This window comes from Dioscorea cayenensis, chromosome 13 (genome assembly GCF_009730915.1).
Source record: "Dioscorea cayenensis subsp. rotundata cultivar TDr96_F1 chromosome 13, TDr96_F1_v2_PseudoChromosome.rev07_lg8_w22 25.fasta, whole genome shotgun sequence".
In the NCBI taxonomy this organism is placed as follows: domain Eukaryota; kingdom Viridiplantae; phylum Streptophyta; class Magnoliopsida; order Dioscoreales; family Dioscoreaceae; genus Dioscorea; species Dioscorea cayenensis.
The window spans coordinates 2764241-2770240 of record NC_052483.1 but is presented as its reverse complement, the minus strand read 5'-3'; positions in this window follow the sequence as shown (position 1 = coordinate 2770240).

Genomic DNA, 6000 nt, shown 5'->3' with positions numbered 1-6000 from the left:
CTTCAAAGCCGGCGATCAGGTGCTACTATTCAACTCCCGTCTACATTTATTCCTGGGGAAACTTAAATCAAGGTGGTCTGGTCCGTATACCGTAACCGAAGTTTCACCTCATGGAGCCATTGAGATTAGTCATCCAGAGAAGGACACATTCAAGGTGAATGGACATAGGCTGAAACCATACCATGGCGGAGAAATTTGTAGTGACAATAGAGAAGTATTTTTCCTCCATGAACCCCATGAGGTAAGGAAGGTACGTCAAGCTCAGTGACGTTAAACAAGCGCTTCTTAGGAGGCAACCCAAGTGTTTACTGTTTTCGCACCTTTTAGTTTAGTTGTTTACATGAATAAACTTTTAAGTGTTGGTGTTTTAATGTTTAGATGTTTGTGCTGCGATTTTATTGTGGGTTTTTCAAATTCATCTTGTGTTTTATGAAGAATTGGCAAAGGTTGGTCGTTTGAGTTCTATTTCATGTTTTTATCTTTTAAATTTTGCATACTAGGGCAGGCTCTGAGTGTGTAAACATGTTCAGACTAGTTCTGCAGAGCCTTCAGGTTTTTCTAAGTCATCCAGAGAAAACACACGGGCGTGTGGAATTTCCACACGCCCGTGTATGTATACTGTGAGCTCATCCAGAGAAGGCACAGGGGCGTGGGGCTGCCCCTGTGGACGACCATGCGACTGGCGCATGCCCGTGGGTAATTTCCGCACGGGCGTGTGAATTCCTGCAGAGTTGGGCAGATTTTCCCGAGAGCACACAGGGGCGTGCGGCTACCCCCTGTGAGTTGGGCATGTGAATGTCCACGCCCGTGCGGAATTTCCGCACGGGCGTGTATACATTTTTCTCGGATATCTAGTAAGGCCACAGGGGCGTGCATCCACCCCTGTGAACCCGTCATTTGAGGGCGCACGGGCGTGGACGACTCCCGAACGCCCGTGTGGATCTTTAGGATTTAAAGAACCATCCGCTCTCCCAATACAAGAGTCACACCCTTCTCCTCAAATAACCCTAAATCACCCAGAGAGCATTTTTCTGACATTCTTATGTGGCTACTGTCGTCTTCAAGTCAATTGATTGAGCATTGTGTGGATTGTAGGAGTGTTTAAGTGCAGTTCATCGGTAAGCCTTGATTTTCTCTTTTCTTCGATTTCGTTGAAATCTAACTGATTACCTGCGATTGAAATGGTCAATACACATCGTTTTCTTGCTAAACTGATTATGATTTGTTTTTAAGACGATATGGAAGTGAGATAGAGAGGTGGCATGGAGATTGGCTACAAGGGCCGTGCGGTTTCCACGCCCCGTGGATGCGCACGGGCGTGCGGAATTTCCGCACGGCCGTGTGTTCTTATTTTTCTACAGTCTGAATGGAACTGATTGATTTTTCTTTTCTAATACATGCAAGTATGGCTACCAAATCGAAGAAAGCAGTTGCTAAACGGCTTCGAAAGCCTGCACCTGAGCCGGAAGTTATGGAATTCACACTCCCTGCGCATCAAGCTCGGTTTGAGCGATTAGAGAAGCTTAAGTTTGGTCAAACGCGAATCCCGGATGTTGGGTTACTTAGGAAGGTACAACTAGCGGATGATATGGCTGACGAGGTCGAAAAATTATTATTGGACGGTAATTGGCACAAGTTACTGAACATTCATGACCCTGCTATCCGCACACTCACTTTGGAGGTACTTGCTTCGTTTGAGTTCGACAGCTCTTATGCTCATTTTGATAGTGTCGACGCGATTCAGTTCAGAGCTTTTGGGCAGCATCATAATATGAGCATCACACAGTTTTCTACTAGACTTGGTCTATATGATGACTAGTATACTGAAACTGAGGAGTTTGAGAATCTCCCAATTGACATGACGGGTTTATCTCCCATTGAGGCGTATTCATTATTACGTGGAAAGGGGCGTTATGAATCAGGAGTGTCTAAGGCCTCATGTTTATCTGGACCCAGTTACAGATATCTTCACGCCATCATAAGCAGGTCAGTGAATGGTCGCGGTGATAGCACGGGAGTCATCAACAAGCAAGAGCTTCTGTACTTGTACTCCATGGTTCAGAACGAACAGGTCCACCTGGGACACATTTTAGCAGAGTATTTGAAGCATCAAGGACAATATCCTCGATTGGGTGTCATCTTCTCGGGTCCATATATTACCAGACTCATTGTGGTGATGGGTTTGCGAGACAAAATCAGCGGAACCAAGAGAGCGATAATACCAGCACCACTTGGGTTAGAGACCATGAGGCTTATGGGGTTGATCCGAAAATATTCAAATGGTGTTTATGTGCTGAACATACCATTCGAAGATGAAGCGGGGGCATCTCAGTCCGCTCCCGAGCCACAACCAGCACCGATGGAGACCGAGACACCCCCAGCGGCAGAGGAACCACCCCCCATGCGTATATTTCCACCATCTCGAGCCCATGATCGTTTTGAGAAGCTCGAGAGCGCCTTGGGAGTGATACGGACGGAGGTGGCTGAGGCTTGAGCAGAGATTGCCGAGATTAGGGCTACGCAGGCCACTCAGTACACAGAGTTCATGGCACGTTTTGACATATTACAGCAGATCCTAGAGCGAGACGTTGCCTCATCATTTGTCCTGTAGCCGAGGACCCTTCAGGCCCCGTCAGTTCCTCCAGCACCTCCATCCTCAACTCCAGCACCGGTGGACCCACCATGTGCTTCCACTTCAGCAGCAACAGCAGCACAGGAGCCTGAGAGCAGCACCGACACTTGACTCATCCTTTACTTTCCTGCATTTTATTTTATTTTTCTTCGTCTTAGACTTGTTCACTCAGAAAGGATTTTCCTTCTGAGCTTATGTTATGTTGTATTTATCGAGTTGTATTCATTGCTCTATGTTTTATATACACTCGAGTTATTTTGTTTTTATTGAGCTTCACTGAACCCCCTCGTGTATGCGTGCAGATGGTCTTGTTTTCATGGGAATTGAGACTTAGTCATCGGCACGGCCAAGATGCTTAGGCACTTGGCCGTGTGAGCTTCACAACCCGTTGGAACACTACTCCCAATGAATTAGCTTTATCAAACGCAGGAATCAGGGGAGTATTGTTCTGATTGCTTCTTCCACATCTATTTTTGAATGATATATTTTGAGTGAGCTTGCATGTGTACATTGAGGACAATGTACAACTTCAGTGTGGGGGGGAGTTTCATAATGCGCACATCTTTTCTATTGTTCTTGATTGATATATGCTCACATACCCAATGGCGATTCACCTTAGTTGCAATGATTGTATTCTTAAGTCTAGGAGAATTGTTAACATTGAATGTCTTCATGCTCTAGTTTTTGCTTGAATTTTTAGGAATTTTTGCCCGATTTACACTTAGTGCACTACTCACTCTTTGAACTCTTTTGGAAACTCATGTTCGACGTCAAAGGGACTAGTTAGGTTTACTTCTTTTGCTAAATTCCAAAAAATAAAAAAATGATGAAAATGAAAAGAAGGAACAAAATAGTTTTATTGTTTATTTGTGTTTGTTGGGTGGAAAGAGCTACCACCTATGAAGTATGAAGCTACTCTCATAAGTCGGATACTAGTTATGCCCTAATGAGAGAAAGAGCTATCTCATAGGACGAGTGAAAGCTGCCACTCGGGTAGAAAGAGCTACCACCTCGAAAGTGTGAAAGCCACCTTAGCGGCCGCTTTGGAAAGGGCTACCTTAGAGGATGTGTGAAGCTACTACCATCTTTAGAATTTTTTGTCACTTTTGTAGATAAATAAGTCCCTTGTACTTAGAACTTTGAGGAGTATACTTTGGGTTGTTTTGAGTGAGTTCACACACATACACAAAATTCTGGTTTATTGTCCTTTTTTATTCAAGTTTTTAGCTAGAGCATTGATTTTTCGTATTTAGTGTTGAAATTCTCCTTACTTGTAGAATACCTTCTTTGTATACCTCGGTGAACCTAAGGCCAAGCACTTTTAATATTTTCTTCATCAATACACAGAATGTTTTAATGTTTGCTTGAGGACAAGCAAAAGCTTAAGTGTGAGGGAGTTTGATAAGTGCTTGTGCAATATGAATGCGAAGCGTTCATTCCTTATGTTGAGCATTACTTTTCTCAGGTTTTTACATTAATATGTGTGTTTTTATGTTACTTTTATGCAGGAAGGGTTGTGAGGCCGAGTATGAAGTAATTAGGCCAATGTGGATCATAATGCACCTATTTTGGAGGAAATCTTGCTAAGGTTCAAACGCGAAGACATAGGTCAGGTGTGAGATGCTAGAGTGTGTGCCAACCTCCTCGCATTCGAGTGAGCACATCCATTTGGAGGGACACAAAGGCAGTCACACTCGAGCATTCCGACTTATGCATATAAGAACAAGAGCTCCACCAACATGTACATCATTGAAGAAGCAAGTGATTTATGACGTAAACGTGTGCCCGTTTGCGTTACCCCGATGAAAGTATGGAATTGGGAAGTTATTCAGGTCGAGACTGTAGCAGAGCACTATAGCAAGTACTGTAGCAGCACTGTTCACAGCCGGCTGAGAAATCAGAGAAACAGAGAGTCCACACGGGCGTGTGGAAATTATCCACGCCCGTGTAGAAATTCTGCACAGGCGCATGTATCATCCACGCCCGTGGAGTCGCCCGATTCCAACACTATTTAAAGCCGATTCAGCCCCGATTTTGGCATTTTTTTCTCCATCTTTTCCCCAACTTTCGAGAGGGCTTCGGCTAGGGTTTCTAGGGGTATTGGCCAAGGTTTTGGAGAAGTTCTACGGCTCCGACATCTTGATTCCATTAGGAAGAAGGTTGGTAGGGGAGCTTTGATCGAGGCGTATCCTATACCGGACGAAGGAATCCTTGGACGACGAGTAGAGGACTTTCCACAAGACCATCGACACGATCATCAAGGGGGTTTCTTTATGGATTCATTTCTTTTACATTCTATTTCTTTGATTGTACTTAGCTCCATGGAGAGCTAAACCCCTAGTGGGTACTTGGATGATTGTGAACCCTAGGATGTATTCATTTCATTGAACTTCTTTATTATGCTTTCAATAAATTGATGTTTATTGTGAGTTCCAACCTTGAATGCTTGATTGTATGAACATTTCCCCTAAAGTGACACTAGGGTTGAGAGTTCTTGTTGGTAACCTTGTGAGTGAGTGACACACCATGAGCGTTAGACAAAGCTAGGTTGGAGAGGGTTGAGAGGGTGAGTCGAGAGGTACAGGAGCGTCCCCTTTCCCCTCCGGCGTGATAGATTTTACCTCCGTTCCTCGAGTTCTTTGCGGCCATAATAGAGTGAGTGGTCTAAGGGATGAACCTCCGCTGGGGCCTAGTTGCGCGTGCAATGGAGTGAAGCGTTGAGAGGATCTTAGTATCTAGGGCTTAATTGTGGCTAGGGACTTTCCGCCTGGACCAAAGGGTTAGGTTTATTTTTAGGAAGAGATTTATCATTTGGAATCCCTAGAGCTCATTGCAACTCTATGCGAGTGCGAGGTGTTGAGACTGTTCGATTTCTCCTCCGGGACATGTATAGAGTTAGGCATAGTTGACCTTAGATTTGTGACTATGTATGTAAGGATTTCCACGACTCACCATGGCATTGATTAGGAAGCATAATAGAGAGTTCTTGTACTTGAAGCGATTATCCTAGGTGAAGCATTATCCGAGTACCTCATCTTTATCGATTGCCTTACCCTCTTCTTTTCTTTTGCTCTCTTACTTGTTGCTTTTATTGTTGAGAATTGAATAAATTTCACACTTATCACTATTGATCTTCCACATAGCTAAGAACCAAATTAAGTATTTTCACTCCCTACTCTCTGTGGATTCGACCCCGCTCACCCGGGATTATTACTTCGACAAACCCGTGCACTTGCGGGATATACACAAGGGGACCTTGTCAATAAGATCACAATTGAAAATATCATCTCCAAGAGCAGTACGACAATCAAACAACTCCTTGAGTTTATTAAGAAAAGCATTCATGGATAAAGTTTGTTTTTCTAAAT